The following is a 21,710-nucleotide window of genomic DNA, read 5'->3' as shown; positions in this document are numbered from 1 at the left end:
CCTGTCCAACTTGGCCTTGAACACTTCCTGGATTTTACAGGAATGGGGCAGCCACAGCTTCTCTGGGCAACCTGTGCCATGGCCTCACCAGCCTCACAGTAAAGAATTTCTTCATAATATCCTATCTAAACCTTCCCTCTTTCAGGGTGAAGCCATTCCTCCTTGTCCTGTCACTCCAGACCCTTGTAAAAAGTTTCTATCTTTCTTGCAAACTCCCTTCAGGTACGGGAAGGCTGCAGTTAGGTCAGTAACCTTTATGTTTCATTCAAGGGTTATGCAAAATCCTTGCCAGCCTTGGAAATAATTGGAAAAAAGTGTGATTTCAACATCACCAAATTTGGTGTTTTGTGTAACAAGTGTATACCAAATGAGGACAAATAGTAAAAATATCGGTATCTTCTGTGCTCTGGGAAAAGCAAAGGGGAAATAAGTGGACAGCAAGAAAAGATTGTGTCATGTCAGGGGGGTACAGGATAAAAAGCACACAATTAATCCAGAACTGCATTTTCCATAAGGCATCTTTGTGTCTGAGGATGCACCTCTGATTCCTGAAGTGAAGCAATCAATAATTCTTCCTGACTTCCGCAGCAGAGCTGTTCCACCACGTCCAGCCTTTCCTCTCGGGAATGTTACCTTTCTCTCCCCTTCTACCTTCCTCCTTTCACTCTGGGTAAAATTCCAGTTTCAAACAAAGAAAAATTTTCTTTGAACCCAGGGCAATAAGGAAATGAAGATTAGCTCAAACCATAAGCCTCTGACAAAAATCAGGCCATACTGGGAAAAGTTATGCCTATAGCTTGTGTGATGGGCCAAAACTAACCATCCCAGCTCCTGGCTGCATTTCACTGACCACAGTCCAGACATGGTGGCTTGGTGACATTTCAGAAAATAACTGCTTTTAGCTATTACCAATCACAGAAATGTAATTAGCAACCACTCATTTTAAGACAACTGCAAGTCACCAGGTGGCAGTTTGCAAAGAGAGACACGGTGAATTGCCCTATTCCTTTATTCTGCCCAATCTCCTCAGCACTTCGCAGTCTGCTGCCTTCAAGCACCAAGAGCCTCTGCTGCCACAGCAAGTTGTGTCTGTTGACCTGAAGGCCCAGAGGTAGGACCTGCCAAGGATAATGTGCAAAAAGTTGTCATTGTGCCACGGTCACAAGGCCCTTGTCTGTATCCTCTCCCTTCCCATCAGTTTTTTTTTTATGATTTCACAAGTTCTTGCTAGTGAAGCTTCATAGTTCAGCTGTTCACAGCTCCCTAAATATTGGGTCACTACACTGCTCGGTGACCTGAGAGCTGTAGGGCTTTTAAACCAGATGTTTTCCTTCCATCCCTCACTTGTGGGCATCTTCCAAAGATGGGTGTTATGATGGTTTGTGTGTCCTATAATTTTCACTCATCCAAGGGGTGATGCTGTTTTTTGCCATGGGGATTGTCTAGGGTAGAACCCCCCAGCTTGCTGTGAAGCAGCACCTGGTCCCAAAGCTTTCCCAGTGGCTACGAGACTGCCGTAGCTGGCAGCCTGTCAGGTACTGGGGTGTGAACTCTCTCTGGGCTCTGTTTAGCTTTGAGGAGGGCATGCTGCAAGCTGGGGCAGACCCAGCAGAGGTATCTGATCGACAGAGCTCATCTGGAGCTCTCCACCCATCCATGTGGGCACAGAGCTCACCACATGCCACGCACGGGGGATTCTTGGAGCTGCCGCGGATCGGCCTCAGCGGCAGGGAGTTCAGACCCCCTACATCTTTAAGCCCAAAGGGCTCTGCAGGAATCTTCTGTGTGGTCTCTCCTCTACGACGTTATTGGTAGGGGTTGTTCTTGTCCTGCTGGCTTGTTTGCAGGAAGAGCTGTGTGGTCTTCAAAGTGCTCTTTGAAGTTCATGCAGTCACGAGGACACAGTTTAGATGAGCTCAGAAAGGCTGATTTCAGGTGAAACCAGAACATTCTGGAGTACAACTGGTCTTGGTGCTTGCTGCACATGTTGTACACAACATGTTGTGCTTGTTGTGCTTCTGGGTAAAGCAGAGGAGTGTGAATATTCAGCAAAGCTAGAATTCACAGTCTTTGACTCGTTTTCATTTCTCCACATTCAGCAAGTTTGGCTGTAATTTATGTTTTGAGATCCCTGTACTGCTCCAGAATTTATAGCATCTCCTGGGAAAGTCACTCATCTTCTTCAAGTCTCAGTGATTTTCATTAGATGAGGACGTCAGCACCACACTAGGCCAGAAATTCAAAGGTGCTTACACTAAGGTTATGGGAGCTATAGATATGCTATGTACTTCTTGTTGTTTTATTTTTCTGTTGCTGTGAATGTAATCATCAGTTATATCAGTGTCCAATTTAGGTAGCTAGTAAATGATAATCAGTCTTCAAAAGAAAACTTCCAGAAGACCAACTAGTGGTGGGTTCTCAACTTGGCTCTCAAGGCCAAGCTGGGCAGGGCTTGGAACAACATGGTTTAGTGGAAGATGTCCCTGACCATGGCAGGGGGGCTGGAACTGAATGGTCTTTAAGGTTCTTTCCCATCCCAGCTGTTCTGTGATTCTTCAGGATTATCTCTACTGCTCTGCCCAGATGCTGTATCATTCCTTATAACCCAATTACATCAAAGCAGTTCTTTGGAAAACTTAGGGGAAGTGAAATTGGGTTGTCTGAAGAAAAGGGGAAGCTATTTGGTAGGGTTTGATGGTAGCAGCAGAAAGAAAGACATTGTATTTCAAGAATAATGTTGTAAGACTGGTGGTCCTGCAGGTTGGGCAGAGAAACTCTTGAAGGGATGATGATAAATTGGGATTTGGCAACTTTCTGTAGACAAGCAAAAGGAAAGAGAATAGTTAACAATGGCTCCTGAATTTTGCTGATGTGCAGTTTGGTTACAATCACGGGAAAAACCCCTCCTGTAGCTATTCTATGAAGGTTTGGGAGGGCTGGTTGAAAATACACAATTGAAATTTCTGATCAGTGTTTTTGAGTATAATGAGGATAATCTATGGAATATATGAATGTGAATATGACTGTGCAGCATTTTCCCCGTTGCTGCTCTTGTTTAGTTTGCCTTACCCTCTCTCTGAAGCCTGCCTCTCCTGCCACACCACACAGAGCACGAGTGTGGAAGGTCCTTGGTTTTCTTCATAAGTGCAAAGTGAAAGCTTCTAGTATAGCTTGCTTTGTAAGGCAGCTCCAAGAAATGACAGCAAGTATTAATAAAACTTGCTTAATTGATATTAGCATAAATGTAAAGCCAAGTAATATTATCAGTATCAGTTCTGGAACAGTTCCATTGCGTGCTCTTCACATCTCTGTTTTTATCTGTTTCAGGTGATCTCAGGAGACTGCTCAGGGGGAATTCAGGGACGAAAAATTTAATGGTTGCAGTTTTATAGTCTTTATCAGACCATCACGGCTGTAATCGAAAGATAAGAGTCATCATCTGTCATCTCAATCAAACTTCAAGAGAAAATCATTGCAAGAGAGCCTCTGGTAAGTCTGTGAATTAATTCAGATTTGGGGAATGTTATGTAATTTGTGTTAACACCCGCAAGCTCTAGTCACAGATCAGGAATTTTCTGTGGTAAATACTCTAAGAAAACTAAAATAATTTTTTTTTTCCCTAAAAACAAGGTAACCAACCAATCCAAAAATGTGGATTGTTATCTAGGTTGTTTCTCATGGATTTGTGATTACTGTAAGCTCATATGATGTGCAGAGTCAATCTCATCTTTACAGGGCTCTGAAAATTGGGATAAGTTTTCCTAGGTTTTCTGGTGGAACAGAAGTCTTGAAGAATGTAGTTGTCAGCGTGAATCTAGGTGGTCTGATTAAGAGGGGAAAGGTCATAGGGAATAGACATGGTCATTAGGAATGTTGGTCTTTACCCCCCTTTCCTCACAGCCAGTGCTGTTGCAGGACAAATATTCATTGTGCAATGAGCAATCTTTAGATTTAATTCCTTCTCACCCATGTATCTAATTTAGTGGGAAGAGGTTGGAAAGATATTAGGAAGAGGAGCACTGTTGGGTTTCTGTGGGCTTCTCAAACCATCAGTGTTTTACTGGAGCACTTTTAGAAATCCTGTCCTTCCTCAGCTGCAGAGTTCAGAGCTGAGCTGCTGTGCTGTATCCCTGTCTGTCTAAAGCAGCTGATTCAGGTTGTGGCCAGCAGCAGCAGAGAGGGGAAGGGCTGTTGAAGGGATGAGTCCTGCTCCAGGGTTCTCTGTGCCTGTGTACTCCATCCCTGGAGTACATGGCTCCACTCGGAACTGGCCACGTGGACACCGAGGTTGCTGTGGGAGTGTCCCTGTGCACTCAGCTGGGTATCACACATCTGCTCCAGCTCCTCAGCTTTCCTTCTCTTTCACCCAGTTTGGGACTTCAGAAGCACAGACCAGAATGAAGCCAGGGGCTGTCTTTGTTCTGTGAGGCTGCCCCAGCTGGAACCTGTTGCTGCCTGACAGAGCCAGCTCTTATATTGACACTGTTATATCCTTTGGCGAATTACACTGCATTTACATCTTTTAATTCACCCCAGCAGACACATGGCTTATTTTAAGCGCCATGTGTAAGAGCTTTCATTAAAACCATTACAGGACAGCAGATGGGGATGCAGAATTGACAGCAACAGGGCTGCTTGCTACCATATTGGATTTAGGAAATATTCCGGAGTGCTTAGCTCTTCTCACCACTCTGCTTTCCTGCTTTGTGGTGACGCAAACACTTCTGGGTTGGAGTTACATCTCTATGAACCAGTTGTCTTTTTGCTTTTTTTGCCAAGCAGAGTGAAATGTGTCAGAATTTGCTCATCTGAGTTTTCCAGGTCGCATAGTTTCCCAGTTATACATTTTGGCAAATAGGATTTCAGTGGAGTGTTTGGTGATAAAGAGATGTCAATTGAAGTGGAACAGAAAGGTTGATTTTTAAGTTTTGCCTTTAAGCAAGCAAAAGAGAAAGGAATTGATGAGAATTTTCAGGAAATTAAGAGACAAGACTCATTAAAGAAACAGCATCTCTGAGGTGTTCTTGTGAATGCCAACATTTTAAGTACAATGGAGTCTAGAGAAAGTGCCAATAGTCTTAAAGAGATAAATGATAAAGGGATGTGTTTCAAGAGGAAGTAGATTAGAGGATCTGGTAAATCTTGACCTATTTGATTTTGATGTTTTACTGAGATGGGTTAAAAAATATCTGATCAGTAGAGCTTGGACTGGAAGTCTTCTGAATTAGATTCTTGTGTTAGCTCTTCCTCCTGCCACAGCAGTTACTCAAAGAGTGCCAGTATTTGTGACAGTAGTTGTGGGGTTTTTTAAAATTTATAAGTCAGACAAAGTGAATTTTTTTCAGATGTCAGTCTTTCCTGCAGGTAAAAACACAATGCTTTGCTTCAATATAATCAAAAGATGATATGCAATGTGATTTTTTGCAATTACTTTTATATGAAAAATGGCTTAAACTTTAAGAGGTTTTCAGAAAGATTATGTAATCACAAAGGAAACTAAGGAACAGTTGAGACTATGAATATTAATTTATTTTAACATTTTCTCTAATTGAAAAAAATACTGTGTTTTGGTTCAACAATCAAACCCCCCAAGGCTGTTCCAGCCCAAAGATAGCACAGCTATATCTTCCTACATCTATAAATATTTGCTTCTGATTTTCTTATAATGTCATTATAAAATGCTTCATTGCATCTCATTTTATTTCATCTGTCTAATTGTTGGATAATACAATAACTTGCTTATGTTGAATTTTGAATATTCCATTTGAGAAAATAAAAATTGAATCTTTGTATTTAATATCCTTGTCACAGACAAAAATTTGAGTGGAACTGGAATTCTGTGACTTTTTTTTAGCTGACATTCCCTTCTTGGAACAGAGATGAAATATCGACATTCCTAAAATGGAAATATCTTTTGTTGTTGGTATGACTAAAAAGCAAATCATTTCTAATCCTGTGAACATTAGACTGTATTTAGCAATAGATATTTAGGGACATGCCGTGTCTTAAGGCAGCTTGAAATTCTGATCAACTTATTCTTTTCTGTTTGCGTGGTTCACTGGCTCATCTGAGCCCAGCTGATTCATGTGATCAGGAGACAAAGCACTCTGGAGTCCAGACTGGTAGGAAGAGGAATATTTAAATTTTACAGATCAATGGACTTTTAGATTTCAGCTTAAAAAGAAAATCTGTAGCACATTTCTGAAATACAATTCTGAACTATGCGACTTTGGCTAAAGACAAATCTTCAGCTCCACTGCTCACCTATTTTGCCCAGCAGACTGTTTTGAGTGTTTTTATAGCTCTAGATGCTCTGTCCTTGCTACATTATCTGAAATTCCTGTCTTCAGCCTAGTGCTGGCAGTGTGAGCGGGGAGTCCCAGCTGCTCTCGGCAGGAGCACATCAACGGAGCTGTGCATGCACCGGAGCGAGCGCTGTAAACACACAGCCTAGCACGCAAGCCTTCCCTCCCGGTGAACTTTGCCATTTGCTAATTTATCCCTGCTCTAAGTTTTCTCTTGTGTTTGCCTTTTTCTATAATTTCTTCCTGTAAAGCCTGTGTGGGCTGGCTTCTAGTTCCTATGCAGTGCGATCTTCTAATCCAGCAGTTTCACCTTCGGCTTTGGACATAAATCAGCGGGGAACTCTCACAGGTTCCTTGCGCCCTGTTTAGGGAAGGAAGGAGGAATAATGCAGATATTGAGCTAATGCTATCAAGCTGCCTAAAGCAGGAGAAGAGATTGATAAGAGAAAGCATTGTATTTATAGTTTCTGGCATATAGCGTAGCACAAGTCCCATTTAAATTCTTCAGAAATTAGGATCAGATGACTTAGGAACTTCTGGCGTACTTGAATCTTAAGTGGTTACAGACAGTTTTGCTCAGACTTTCCTTTAGTTGTTGCATGTGCTACTTCTTCTTCATTTAGAACTGGTTGGGAAAGTTTACAAATTCCTGGGAGAATGGAAGAATAATCCTGCTCACACTGAGGCTGAATGGCAACAGGGACACAGATACTCCCTGAGGTGCTACCTGCCTGGTAGCTTTCCTTGTGTGTGTGTTTGTGTAAATCTGTGCAGAGGGATTTAATTTTCTGGTGTTCAGTGTGATGCTACCTTTATTTTCCAAATATTAATTCTGACCTTGCTGCCACCATGTATGACATGGGCATGGTAGAGATCTGCTTGGGTAAAGGGTCAACTTCAAATTAGCACAGCTTTTGTCTTCAGCAGTGGGTTATAGTATGAAACACATGAACTGATACTTTATGAAGAGTAGAGAAAATGAAAAAGGTAAAACAGCCTTTACTTGTATAAAATGTAATGCATTGTCATTACTGGGGCACCATGGATAGCATGGTACAGAAGTGCCCTGATATGGCTGTCACGGGGTAAATCACCAGCTCTGAGGATGGGAAAATGGTGTTTTTCTGCTCAGACCCAACTGTACTGCTGTGAATGTGATGCAGTGGTTGGGATCACTTGCTCCCCAACAATGAGAACAGCTCAGGTATTCTCTTTTTTCTTCTTGCCTTCATCTGAGGTGAGAGCTCAGCCTGTCCTTCAGTGGGCAGATTCCAGCTCAGATGGGTGTTCTGAGCATGAAACTTGTTCCACTTCTGTTCTGTGCCTATGCAGCAGCAGCTGAGGCCCAGCCTCCCTTCCCAGGGGTTCCCAGCAATTCCATGTGCTCTGCCAGCTCCCTGTGCTACCAGAGCAGCTCTTGTGGAACACAGGGATGCACAAAGCCCTGCTCAGATGGACCTTCATGGTGACTCCCAGAGTCTGTGGGGTCCAGCCCAGCTCCTGCCCTGCCTGCACTGCTGGACAGCCTGAGCTGCTCTCCTCCAAGCACCCATAGGTGTGTGCAGGAGCAGCCTAGCCCAGACCAGCCTCCTGCCAGGGCTTCCTGGCACACCCCGCTGTGCTGCAGCTGCAGTTGGTGTGGCAGCTTGTCCTGCAGGCTGCCCACAGTCCAAATGGCTGGGAGTGCTCAGTGGCTGGGGAGAAGCGCTGTGGGATCACACGCGGCTCTGTGAGCACTGGGCAGGAACCTCCCGCCTCCAGGTGGGGCAGGGGAACCTCCTGAGCCACCCACCCCATGGTCTCACTGGTGCCCCACAGTTTCCAAGCCTGGCTTGGGCAAAGTCTGCTCCTCTGCCTCTTCTTTGTGGTTATGGGTTGGGTCATCTGCAGAAGGAGGAGAGCTTTTCAGTCTCCCTGAGGTCTCTTGAGTCCTAAGGGACTAATAACTCATTGGGATGGTTGGAGCTTGACAGGGACCGGGAGGTTAATTGCTGTAATTCCCTGGCAGTATCTTTCACCCTTGGGGCAGGACAAGGAGGAGTTTCTCCCACAGCAGGAGTCAGAATTGTTCTACAGGAAACACCCAGGCCAAGAAGCCTCTCTCCAAGCTAGTTCTTTTACAGTAACAAAATTGGTATTTTTTTAAGGAAATCTCTAACCTAAGTAAGAAAGAGGTCTGGCAAACGGATCTCTCATTTGCAGGCTCTCATAGTTTTATCATTAACATTGCCACTGATCAAAAGATCAGATGCAAATGCAAATAAACAAGTGAATTGATCTTTGCATTTAGAAATAACAAAGTTGGGGAAATCCCCCTCTATCCCTAAACATCAACCCTGAAAGATTTTGAGTCTGATTCTCCTTGACAGTGAGTCAGTGTTATCTTGACACAAAGACAGGGAGAATGGAAAGTTGTTTTGTGAGAGCATTTTATATCCATTTTGAGCTGTTATGACTGATGATTAGTAACTACAGAGCCAGGGTGTCTTCCTCTATTTTATGGAAATACTCATCTTGTTCTCTTAGAAGTCAGTTATTAGCATAAAAGAAATTTATTACTAAATTCTTTTTATTATAAGTGCAGCCTTTATGTTATGGTAAAATTAGCTATAAATACATTGCATTATATCTAAATGTTGCATCTTACACAGTTTTGAAGCTTTAATGTCCTGATAGAAATCCTGATAGAAATCAGCAAGGCTTCAGTGAGATCCAAAGTATCTTTTCCATTATTATCTCACCAAAGGGTGCTTTCTCATGTGACTAAAAAAATGTTCTGTGTGAAATAGTCTGTAGGGAGAAGGGAACCTTTTCTCAGGCTCTAAAGTGCTGGCAGGTCCAAGTGCCCTGAAGATTGTCAGAACTGGGCATGAAGTTCGTTATATCCATAATAAATACTATTGTTTGTATTGCCAGTTCAGGCTTAGGCTGGGAATATTCTGATTTTTGGTTGCTCACTTTTGACCATTCAGGTCTTCTTTTAATGTTGTCTTTTTAATGTTGTCAATTCAATATATGCTACAGGTAACACTATCAAGGGACCCAAGTCATGTAGGAGTGAAGTCACGTGGGGACCTTCAGACCTTAATCCTATTCCTCTTCTTGGTGATTTCTGCTGTGACAGTCCATATCCTTCCTGGCCTGGGGCATAATCCCTGTTGGAAGTTGTGGGGCACAGTGCCCACATCATACTCAGTTAATACATTAAAAAGTTCCTGAGTACTGTGTGGACATCTGAAGAAATCATGTGTTCAACACATTCCTTCAGTTTCCTTTAACAAGAATATTAATCTAATTGATGTCAGAGTACAGTGAAAGTTACTTGGCTTTCTCATCAGCATGTGTGCATAAATACATACATAATTTGCAGCAGAAATACAACTCATTTACAATATATGTTAAAATACATATAGCTAGTAACTTTTTTCCACTTTCAACTGCCACACAAAAATTACCAATTTTTATAAAACTGAAGTGTGTGTGTGTGTGTTATGTGCATTTTTGCTAGGAAGTTATCCTTCCATGTTTATGGAGTTCAGTGGGATGGATGAAGCACCCATGGAATTTTGCCAGCTGTGCTGACGCAAGCTCCCGGCTCATCCTATAAACATTTACGCTTTGAGTAACTTCAGTCACGTACAAACCCTGGGCCAAAAGAGTCCTCACAGGTCACTGATTCCAGCCCTGTGGTGTGACAGGCAAGGCTCAAAACTCCTCTAGTAAAATGGCCAAGCATTAGTGTAACACTTTCTGACTTTTCACCTGCCATCCCTCCTGCTGGAAAGTTATTCCATTGCCTGCTTCAGCTGATAGTTAAATAATCTTCCCTCATTTTCATCCTCAGGTTAGTCATGGACAATTTCATTCTTATGTCAATATTGTAAGTACCTCTTCTTTCTCCCTGCTGTTTACCCAAGGAGAGCAGTCGTGCAGCTGAAGTTATTTATGTGCGTTTGCAGCTTTAGGTCCTTGGGGGTGGACGTCCACATGGATTTTACTTATGTACAGATAAACAGGCAGAATGATTTTACAAGCCAAACCTGTCAGAGTGATTAAAACTAAGCAGGATCCCAAAGTAAATGTGTCTTGGGTTGATAAGGACTGTCTTTGAAGCAGTTGTCCTTCAGTGTGCAGCTATTTCTGGGCGGTTGCAGCTGGCTGGCTTTGGTGCCCTGTGATTTATATCAGGACAAGTCTCCTGCTCACATAAAACATAGGATGCCACAACCCAGTACGGATCTGTTCATCATGAAAGGGGATATCTGTGTCTATCCCTTATTTTCCTAGCAATAAATTACATGGAAGCTGGCAGAGCTGTTCATTTCCACGTTGGGGCTGAACCGGAGGGGTGGTTTGTGCTTTGGTATTCTTCATTCCAGCACTGCTTCAGGTGTGCCATGTTGGCATTCCTCCTCAGCTAAGTAACTTTGCAAACATGATTCTTCTTTCCATCGTGACACTGCAATTTCTGTATTTTCTAGAACTGAGACAGGTAGGATTTGGAAAGTTATTTTAAGTTCAAACAAGTTTACTGTTTGAACTGACTGAGGTAGAATGGGCTACAGAAGAGCCTGACCCTCTTCCCCTATCCAGTCACTCACAGACCCTGAACAAGAAGAGGAGGAAGGCAGACACTGTATTTCATACTAAGTGGCCTCCTGACCTCTCTACCCCTTCTCTGAGGGTTACAGAGATGTGAGAACATGTGAGATGAGAGCTGGTAAAGCCAGGAGTGACATGGAGGGGACAAAGACCTCCCAAGTGTTACAGGCAGGGGAGTGAAATCTGCCACAGAAGATGACATCCACATTGAAGTCACATCAGCTAGCAGACTTAGTAAGGAAACTAACAACTGAATGGGACCTATTTTTTTGAGGGTGCTTTTCATAAAGCTGGCTTGATTTGCCAACTTCTAGCACTGCAATACACTTGAAATAACCCCATCATAAACAAAATAAGATTTTCATAAGAATGCTGGCATTCAAACCTGCTCCCTGTAGCTCTAGTAGAAAGTTGTTGGCAGTCTCATCCTGCAATGCCAGGTGATTTGTGCAGCAACTTGTTAACAGCAGTTAAGCAATGAAGTCAGGTGCCCTTCCCCGAGGCTACAGATGAATCACCGAATTACAGGGAGGGAAATGAGGTTGAGAGTAGAGTGGGTACACACTGGTGAAGAAAGGAGACAGGAGAAGCTGGGGTGGACAGTCATCATGGAGCCCAGAGGATGTGTCTCAATGTTTTTGTTTAGGCAAAAGGTAACTAATGGTAACTGGAGGATAAAGGGTCAGAATCCCCTGTCAGAAACTGTTTGGGCAGGTATCACTTGAAAGTGTCAGAGTGGATGGGTATCTGTGGAGCTGCACTGACGTGATGCAGCTGGAAGGAGGCCCCAGGTCTGTTCCCCTCCTGGTTACCTGGTCTCTAAATGGAGCCTCCTCTGTCAGTCACCTGTAGCTTCCCAATAGCCATAGATCAGGTCACTCAAATAAAATTCAGTTATGTCACCACAAGCGATGGTGGTACTCACAAGGGCGTGGTGTAACCTGCTCTAGAACAGAGATAGACAGCACAGACAGCATCCACCATATTTACCTCCACATGCTGGACTATGGTCCCTATATTCCTGGTGGATTATGCAGAGGTTTTCAAGTGCAAAGTGACCTCTTTTGTAGCTTCACAGCATAAGCTTGACATGATACTTTAAATCTCTTTTGCAGTTACACTGCATTGACTGGTTGTGACACAGTGCATAAATCCAGCCCCAGTGACACTCTGACAGCAATCCTTGATGTGATAAACCAACCAATACAGCCCCAGGCACTGAAGTAGGAGGATGGAGACTGGAGCTGAGCATTGGCCTGATTCTCCAGGATGCCTCAAATTACTCCTCCAAGCACATCTTTGCACTCCTTCATTCAGTTAAAGCTTTGGAGTGTGAAGTGTCTGTGTCTCCTCTTTGGGGAGAGTGTGTGAGAGCTGTTTCCCTTTCAGTTAAATTGCAGACACATATGGCAACAGAAGCACTGAACAAAAGAATAAAACATGGAGTGATTGCCTAGACTAGGGTTTTCTCAGAAAAACAGTCATCAACTTTATTTTTTCTAGCACAGCACCAGTGTTCTGTGTCCCACAGGGATTTGATCTGTGTTTTTACGAATAGAGTATAAACCCAGAGCATGGAGCTGTAAGCATTTTGCTCAGGCATTTGGGCAGGTTTGATGTGCCAGAGTGGACAGTGTGTACTGGACTCTCTGTCTCCTCCCAACAGCATGCCAAGCAGTTATGTGGCTGTTTCTCTAACTCTCCTGTCCTTGCTTGGTTGGTAAGGTCTGGTTATATCAAACCTGGAGATCTTCTGGCCCATCCATATTTGTGATGAATGGAGGTATGATCTTTGGAGTGTAAATTGTTGCAGAAACATACTAGTGTGGTGTTTTATGCCTAGTGTACTCCAATCTGAGTGGGCTGCAACCTTAATTCCTGCAGGTTTCTGGTAGGAAAAACTAGGATTCCTTCTTGTTTCAGTAGCACTTGCATATTTGTCCATCATAAATTAAACCCTTTCTTAGAGTACTTCAAATTTCGCTGAAATGGGAAATCCCTATAAGGCAAGAATGATCAACACTTTTAGTAGTTAAATATCCAGCATTTATACTCTTGAGCCCATGTTCAGCATTGCATTTAGATTCAAATTCTGAATCAGCTTCCCATTGATTTGAATGTTGAATTAGATACCAAAATATGCACCAAAAACCTTCATGAGAAACATTCAACACTTCTTGAAAGCTCAATAAAAATCACAGGCTTTCAATAAAAATAAATTCCCTTCTGTTAGGAAAAGAAGTATTTGAAAGAAAACCATGAAGTAATCTTAATATTGTTGCACTAGACCTAGTAGAGTGACATTTATTTAAAACATTATCAAACACATCAACATTGCCGAGGTTTTGCTCTTTGATATGAATTGCTACTTTGTACAGTGGTTTCAGAGGTAACAGCCCTCATCTTTGTGTTCTGTCAATCAGTTTTATGTCCCAGCCCTATGTTATCCTTTAAATGTGTCTCCTAATTCAGCAGACACTCACTGAAGTGAAGCACAAAGAGGCAAGAACTAGAATCCAAACTGATCCGATGGGCAGATGTATGGAAAACTATTAATGGTGGGGGCATCTTTAAAAATAATGGGAATGGTATTCTTCTTCATTAAAAAGTACAGATTAGGTCTTTGGGCTTAAACTAAAAAGTCTGTTGCCTACAGGTACTGGCAACATTTGTCTCTTTGCAAATTATATTTTTATTATAAATAAACAACCTGCTTTGCAATATTGTGACTTCATTCAGATCTTATTCTTTAACATAATTGAAGATTAAATACCTCAGGCAGGACGTTGACTCTTTTTTTTTCACTTAACTCTGTTTTGATCTGTAGGAATTATGTTATGAGCTGAAATGTCCATAAAGCCTCCAGGCTCTCATTCAAAGCAGCTGACAGCAGCTCAGAACTCTCCTTCGAGTAGAGGAGCTCTTGCTTTTGTAACAGTCTCTCCTCTACAGATTTCCTATCCCAAAGAAAATCCTGTATGTCCTTTTTTCATTGATCAGGTGAAATTAGATCAATTTCATGGATTAGATTAATTAAATTTTGAAAAAGGTTTCACATCCAAAGTGTCTCTGCAAACCATTCTTGAAAGTTCTAAATAAATATATTTCTTTATACCTGTAGCTCTAAATTAAGATTTGTATTTTTTTTCTGATTACTCACCAAGATCCAATACTGCAACAACAGAGCCATTGACAAGTGATCCAAATCTGCCCATCAATGTCAATTCTGAATGGGGTCTGTGTTATTCATGCTATAATTAGAGTAATAAGGAAAACTTCTGCTGATGAGTGTCCCTCACTGAGAACAGAGATTTCATAACTGGGCACTTGGTGGGTTTAAGGCAGGTCAGAGTAATTTGTGATGGACAAAGCTACGAATCATTATAAGAAATGTTATTTGTGGTAAGGCTGGTTAATTTATCAACTCCAGTTCACCAAGACCCATCATAAGAAAATCTGGATCTAGTTTCCTTTAGTAAAATACAGCAGGAAGTAATTTTTGAATATTTTCTAAAATATGTCTGCAGCTTAGGGTGTGATGTTATGTGGATAATGCTAAGCAAAGGGATACAGCTGGTTCTCTGTACCTTGCCATGGAATAAAAACCGAGTCACTACCATGGAGAGGTCACTCCAGGGCTCTGAAAGCAGATTAGCACTTAACATCAGTTATCCAGATGTATCTATAATATTCAATTTATCATTCATAGCTTTATGCAACAAAAGGAGCATATTGAAGTAGACATGATGTGAAATTAGAGCTATTGGGAGACTCTTCCAAAGAACAATAGGAGTTTTGCTTTTGTTTCAACAGGACTGAAATATATCCCATTTCTTATAAGAAAGAGCAGCAAATAATATTTATTATCCTTTTGATATGGAGCCATTACTGGAAGCCATTATCATCATATTTCAGGTTACTTAATCAACTCTGTGAACTGATAACCCACATAAATAATTGCCTCACTGTTGCCAACAGTGCTTTTGGCACACTATGAAAATAGCATTATTCCTTACGAATTAAACCACAATAAGATTTTAAATGACAGATTAAAGGCTTTCTTTAGGTATCTTGAATCCTTCCAAACTGAGCAAACAAGAAGAGACCTACCATTTTGCAGGTATGTGATAAAGGTGAACCACGGCTGAGCTCCCTGATGGCACAGAAACCAGGTGCATGTGTCCAAACATGCCAGGCGAATGCAGATGATGAAAAAGAAAGATTAACTGCTGAAGAGCTACCTGCTCTTCAGAGCATTCCAGCTATCAGGCACACCCCAGCCGATTCTGTAATGCTCGGAGTGTATCCGTGGGTCTGGAGGCAGGGACTCCATTATCTGTTTGGCTCTTCTCTGTTCCTGCGCGGAGCAACTCGTGTCTACAGCATTGTACAAGATGGTCGTGTTTCATTAGTATCCCTCACTTTGTAGTAGATTTTTTTAGTTTGAACCTTTCCCCCTTATCTCCTTCTAGTTAGAGATGTCCCAAATGGCCACAGCTCAAGCAGAGTGACTGGTACCATATTTCATATTGCCTTATCTAGTTATCCTTGGCTGGATGTGTTACATCCCAGCTCATAGCCTGCCTTCTCTGGCAGCCTTACCATGCTCACAGTAAAGAATTTCTTCTTCTTACTTGACCTAAACCTGCCCTCTCTCAGTTTAAAGCCTCATTCCCTCTTGTCCAATAACTACATGTCATTGTAAAATGTCCCTCTCCAGCTTTATTGGAGGTCTCCTAAAGGAGAAGTTCCTGGAAATTTCAAATTAGAGGTGGCATCGTGTTTTTGAACCCATTTTCCATGAAACAAAATGAAAAGTTGGAATTTGTGACTAGATTGAAATCCTGCTTATATTATACTTAATCTCTTGTATGCTATCTCACCATCTTTTATGGGTTGTAGCCCAGGTGTTTCAACCCTCCTTCCTACCCTTTATTTATGAGGTTTTTCTCATATATTGTGTGGGAAAGAGGAGAAACATGTGGTAGTTTGGGAGATGAGATCTGGCCAAGGATCTTATACCAGCAGAGCAGAATGAGGAAAGAGATACTTAAGTGCTCTGCAGGGAAAAGTGGTTTCATATTTGACTCGGATGGAAAGTTTTCATTCAAGCTTCACCACTTGCCTTTTGAAACACTGGGTGGGAAGTTCTACAGAAAATAATTCCCCTCTAAAATTTTTTGGCCTGGCCTGCTTGTTCAAGTCTGTGCTGCTGCATCGAGTTGAACTCCCACAGTGTGTCCAAGCAGTGCCTGTGCTGGCAAGTGAGACCTCAGTGCTCATGGTAGGTACCTGAGTTTCTGCCAGCAGTTGCCCCAGTCATCTTAAGGAATTACCTCTAGATGTCACTCATGAATCCCTCTTATTCGAGGGATTTAAATAAGTAGTTAGGATACCTCTGACACAGAAACCTTTCAATCACTCTGCTTGGTTACTGAAATGTTTGTTTTCTGTCCTCCTTTTCCACACTGCTGGAGTCAGATAAAGGCTGAAGGTAGAGAAGGTACTTTTTCAGCAGTGAAGAGGTGCCTTAGCTCATGCAGAAAATAAAAAAAAAATAGAGAAAAACTCAACCATAGTCAAAATAAATAAAGACTTCTGTAGTCTTTGATGCCAATTGAACAACCTCCCAGCAAGCTGGGAGAGCTCAGGATGAAGCTGATCATCTCTTGATTTATTTAGGTAACTGTGTCTTGTTAGTACTTGCTTGGCACTGGGTCCAGATGCTTGGTATAACATTCTCGAGCCCATGACTAAAATGATTTAAGTGGCTATTTCCACACTCACTAAGGCTGAATGGACTGAATAGAGCAGTTCCCCTCCAAAAATGAATTATTTTCTGTTACATGTTTTCAGTGAACTATCTTTTTTTACTTCCTTAAAACCTGGTTTACTTAATTTTGTGCTTGCTTTTCTAGTAATTAAAAAATGCAAACACATTTATGTCCAACTTTCAACAGATGGAAAGCTATTTCTAGAGAAAAGAAGGAAAAATGTCAATAAGAAAATTTGGGGCACCTCTAGCACTAAGGAGGTTTTTGAAGTTTTGACCTTACCCATAGTAAGTAGAATTTTATTCTTCAAATAGTTGAGCTGAAGCCAGAGGGTGTTCTAATGGAGTCAAACACTCAGTGTGTGTATAAGAGTATATGAATTCTCATATGAACTGTGGCTGATAATTGCTTCAGTTTCTCTCATGTATGGAAAAAGTTTGGCCTTGCATTGTTCTAGTGTTCAACAGTTCATTGAGTGATGTGATTTCCCATAAAACCTTCATTGAAGCATTTGGGAGTTCACCAGTCCTGATCTACTTAGAGGGCTTGTTCTTCAGTGTTATCCTGTCACAAGCATTCACCTTACATTGAAATGAAAATTAATATCTTTGATGGCTGCAGTGCAGCCAGGACTTCCAGAAGGCTGGCAGTCAGAATGGACAAAAGATTCCTATCACACAGTAAACAAAGATCTTGTAAATAAATAGGGGGTAATGAGTCTGGCAGTACAAAGCTACCACATTTGCAGATCATACAACAATAAAGACAATTTGAGTTTATAAAGTAATTAACCTCTTCATATGAGTATATGGATATGCACGCAGATATATATATATATATGTATATATATGTTTATGTGTGTGATTATTGCCCCTTTTACTTCCATGGGACTTTGAAAGACAAGGTCCTACATGAAGACTCAGACAGCCATAATAATTTTGTCCAAATGTACTTTTATTACTAAAACTACAAGGGAAATTAAAGCATTTGCAACTTTACTAGAGTTTCTCATGGCCAGCGGGTTTTACAAGTACAGTTTAAAAGTAATGGAAGCTGTACTTTGATGGCATTGAAATTTCAGAGTTATTTATGTTTTATCCATAGGGCAGGAAATATACTGTATTGGGTTAAGAGCAGTTGCAGTAGGCAGATCCATGAGGGATTTTTGCTGTGTCTTCACCTTTTCCATGCCTGTTTTTTGCTGCTGCTGCTGTATCACAAACACTGGCTTGGGTCCATAAAGATGCTTGACTGATTTGCTCCCAATGGTCTGAATTAGGCACACCAAACTTCTCTGGGTCTTTGTCATTAAGCAATCAGAAATCAGATGTGGTAGTGTAAAAAATGGGAATCCTTTGCCTACATCCCTGGAGAAAATAAATTCTTAGAGGGACACTAGGCATGGCAATACAAAGCAAATGAAACTGATAGCTCTCCATGTAAAAAAGCCCAAAAAACGTAGGCAGGGATTAGAAGTTAGATTGCTAAAAAAAATACATTATTTAAAATAGCAGGAGAGTAGAGGCACTGGAAGACCTTGGAGACACAAGCTGATCTGAAACTCAGAAAAAAATCATATCTGTCCTGCAGGGCTGCCAGGAGGGTGTGAGGGGATTTGTCTTCTCCAACTGAGAAACTGTCCCCACTGCTGAAACAGTTTTTTGCTCCTGCTTCTAGAAAAGGGTTGCTCTGCCTGGGTCTGATGCAGGGAGGTGGAGGCTTGAGCATTGTGGTGATGGTAGGGTCTTGTAGATGCCACAAGGAAAGTCAGTTCATTTTACTTTTTAAAACCTGGAAATGTAAATATACAAAGAAACCCCATCTTGGGCAAATTTTAATTTGTGAAGTTAAGAGCTCCAGACTAAGGATATTTCAGAACTCCACAAGATTCATCCTTCTCTGCCATGATTGAGAAATGGCCAAAGGGTGTGTGAAGAATGTACTAAGGAGGATCAAATCAAACAAATAAAACCCCCAGAAAACCTGATGACCGAAGTATCTCCTCATTCCTATACCATGGAAATTATTAGAAACTATTTCCAGGCTCCTGGTGCTTTTTTTTCCCCAAGAAAAAGATGGATATAATACAAATCCATTATCTTATCATAATTATGCAGTTCCTCAAATGATGAAAACCATTTCTGAAATGATTTGTTGATGCAGCAGTCTTTGAGACTGTTGCTGCTGTGCAGGGATGCTGGATTGGTCTGGGCACAGCAGGCTGAAATGGCCATCAGTTAGCCCAGGAAAAAAACACTTACAGAAAAATGGCTCATGCAATTAGAGATTATGTCATAATGAATGTGCACAGGGGGACAAAATTAACCTTTGTGCCATGGCATGGACTCGAGGCACTCGAGTGCCTGGACTGTAGCAGGAGTCAGTCACTGGGGAGATAAGCAGCCCTGAGCAGCAATGTGCTCTGCAGGGGAGGGGGCAGGAACGGTGGGGATGCCAGCTCTTGCCCCACTGGGAACGTGCAGGAGGGGACATTTTTACCTATTCTTTTAAGGCTGACACTTCTGTGCTCCTCCCTCCCTTTTAGGCTGTCTCAGCCTTGCCAGTCCCACCATCGGTGCTCCTTCCCAGCCTCCTCCATTCCCAGCCCTCCCGTATTACTCTGACATTTCACAGCTCTGGCTGTTATCACTAATGCGATGGAGAAATGCTTTGGTGGTGCATGGCCGGGTCATGCAGGGGTGGAAAGGGGGAAGGGGTGGGAATTCTGTATTCCTGTGCGGCCAAGGACTGTGGGGACTTGTGTGCAAGTTCTCAGCAGGGCCAGGGAGGTCCCAGTGGCGGAGGAGATGCTGGCCATGCCTGTGCTTGGGTGCTGGCAGGGGTGGCACCATGACTACGGGGTGGCTGTGCCCCCATAGGAAGTGCTGACAATGAGCAGGGCCCAAAGCAGGAAGCAACAGCCGTGCACCCCAGGCATGAGCTGGGGGTGGCACTTCAATCCCCATTCTCCAGCCCCACCACATCCCCTCTCCCCCTGTGATCTGGTGAATGAGGGGGTGGCTGTGGGAGACGGGGGGCACGGACCTTCTGCTCGGCATGTGGGGTGCTCCAGCTCTGGGGAATAAGCTCCAGCAGCAAGCACTGTGCAGTGCCACTTCAAAGCAGGCTCTGGCAGCGAGGCAGGGGATTGTCTGGTGGGATTAAACCACATTGGAACCATTTTGGAAAGGTTTGACTCTTTGATTCTTTCGTATACAAGTCTGACATCAAAGCAAAGTCCTGGTGTCTGTCAGATATGTCCTTCATCCGTAGAAAGAGATAAAACAGCCTCCTGTCAGTCAGATAACACGATAATTAGACAGCGTGATAATGCATTTATCCTGGTGCTTACAATCCTTGATCATATATTGCAATTATGTATACAGGCCACAGCAGCCAGTGTCTTTAATTATAACCTTGATGGCAAAATGATAGGAAGCAAGAGTCTTCCTAAGGGTAGGAAAAAACAGGGTTTTAATTCATTTTTATATATCTTCACTGAATATAATAGAAGGGATTAATATGAAAGTCTTTGCCAGCACATCTGTGTGACCTGACAAACATGTTTATAAAGAAGCAGCAGTGTATGGCTACTACATTAATATAGGGCAGATATTTGAGCAATATGAGATAGGTACTAAACCAGATAGAAACACCAGTGCTTCAGTTTGATGTTAATCTGCTGCCCAGAAAATCCATAGTTAAATGACTACTGCAATCTTATTCTTGAGATTTATTGAGGGTAAGTTTTTGAAGATAAATAGCCAACTTAAAGATTTCTCATTCATTTAGCCAGAAACTTCTTGGTTGCTTTGCAAATGTCAGCTAGACAAAAACAAATAGGAGATATTATCCCTCCTGCCTCTGTACCGACTGGACAAGGTTCCTGGATCAGGAATCTGATTGCTTATACCCAATTGAAATAGGTTTTTCCTTGCATATTATTTAACTGTAGTCGTATTTTTGAGTTTTTCATGAGTTATGAAGCCTTTGATTAAAATAAATTAAACAAATGAAGGCAGGGAAGCGGGAAGTGGTTGTAAAAGTTGTCAGTCTTAGAGTTCCTGAGTTTTATCAATTTTCTATTGCTCAGTGTTTGGTGTCATGAAAAACCCCCTGAGTGGTGCATGTCTGGCTGCTGGTCTAGCCTTGATCCTCCTCCAAGTCCATTTCTGCTCTCATACAGAAAAGTGACCATGCAAGCACATCCCTTGTGAAGGGTCATGGTGACCATGCCCAGGAGATCACCAGGAATGGAAATACCAAAGGTTGGGTGTCTTCCTGGCTCTCAGGATTGAAGGACAGAAACATGGAAGAAAGGGACAAACTTCAAGTGAGCATTTTCCCAAGGGGAAACAGTGTTTGCTGGGAGGAAGTGCTGAAAGATTATGGAGTGACAATCAGGCCCTTAAAAATAAGATGGCCCAAAAGTGAAACACTTGGGAAAATGGTTGCTTTGGGAAAATGGAAGCGTAGATGTAATCATCTGGTCACAGAAGGTGACTAAACCAATGGTACAGGTGTTAGAACACGGACTTACCTTCAGACACAAACTGTGAGAGGACAAGGATAAACCTTCTTGGCTGTGACTGTGCATTTGCTTAGGAATTACCAGCATGGTGATAATTGGTATAGATTGTGCTTCAGAACAGAACTATGTGTTTATCCAGTTCAGATGGGCCCTCAGGGGTTGGGGGTCATTCTCTCTCATTCTTTTAGGGCCTCTCCTGTCGCTCCTTATGCCACTGTAGAGCTTTCCTCTGCAGCTTCCCCTTAGGCCCTCCCCAGTACCAGCTTATCCTTGGTGTCTTAGACACTCATCCTTGGTGTCTGAACAATGTAATTCCTCATTGGCAGCAATCCCAGGTGCATGGTATAGTTGGGAAATGAGGCTTTTTTTGGCAGCTGAGCCCCTGCTGCCCCTGTGCCCAGCCCAGGCTCCCAGCAGCTGACTGCTGAAGTAATTTCTTATGGCTGCTTTGTGCCTACCAAGGTTAATAATAAATATAAATAATAATAAACCTACATG

General features: G+C 42.3%; 1 long non-coding RNA gene across 1 annotated transcript in view; it reads left to right on the top strand.

The window, feature by feature from the left end:
• The window catches only part of LOC107201671, an 80,072-nt gene that overhangs the window by 34,175 nt on the left and 24,187 nt on the right, over positions 1-21,710 (top strand). Inside the window, exon 3 of the long non-coding RNA XR_001520318.2 lies at positions 3,328-3,489. This is a non-coding gene — a long non-coding RNA (uncharacterized LOC107201671). The remainder of the gene's footprint in view (positions 1-3,327; positions 3,490-21,710) is intronic.

This window comes from Parus major, chromosome 3 (assembly GCF_001522545.3).
Source record: "Parus major isolate Abel chromosome 3, Parus_major1.1, whole genome shotgun sequence".
In the NCBI taxonomy this organism is placed as follows: Eukaryota; Metazoa; Chordata; class Aves; order Passeriformes; family Paridae; genus Parus; species Parus major.
This window is presented reverse-complemented; position numbering and strand designations above follow the sequence as displayed.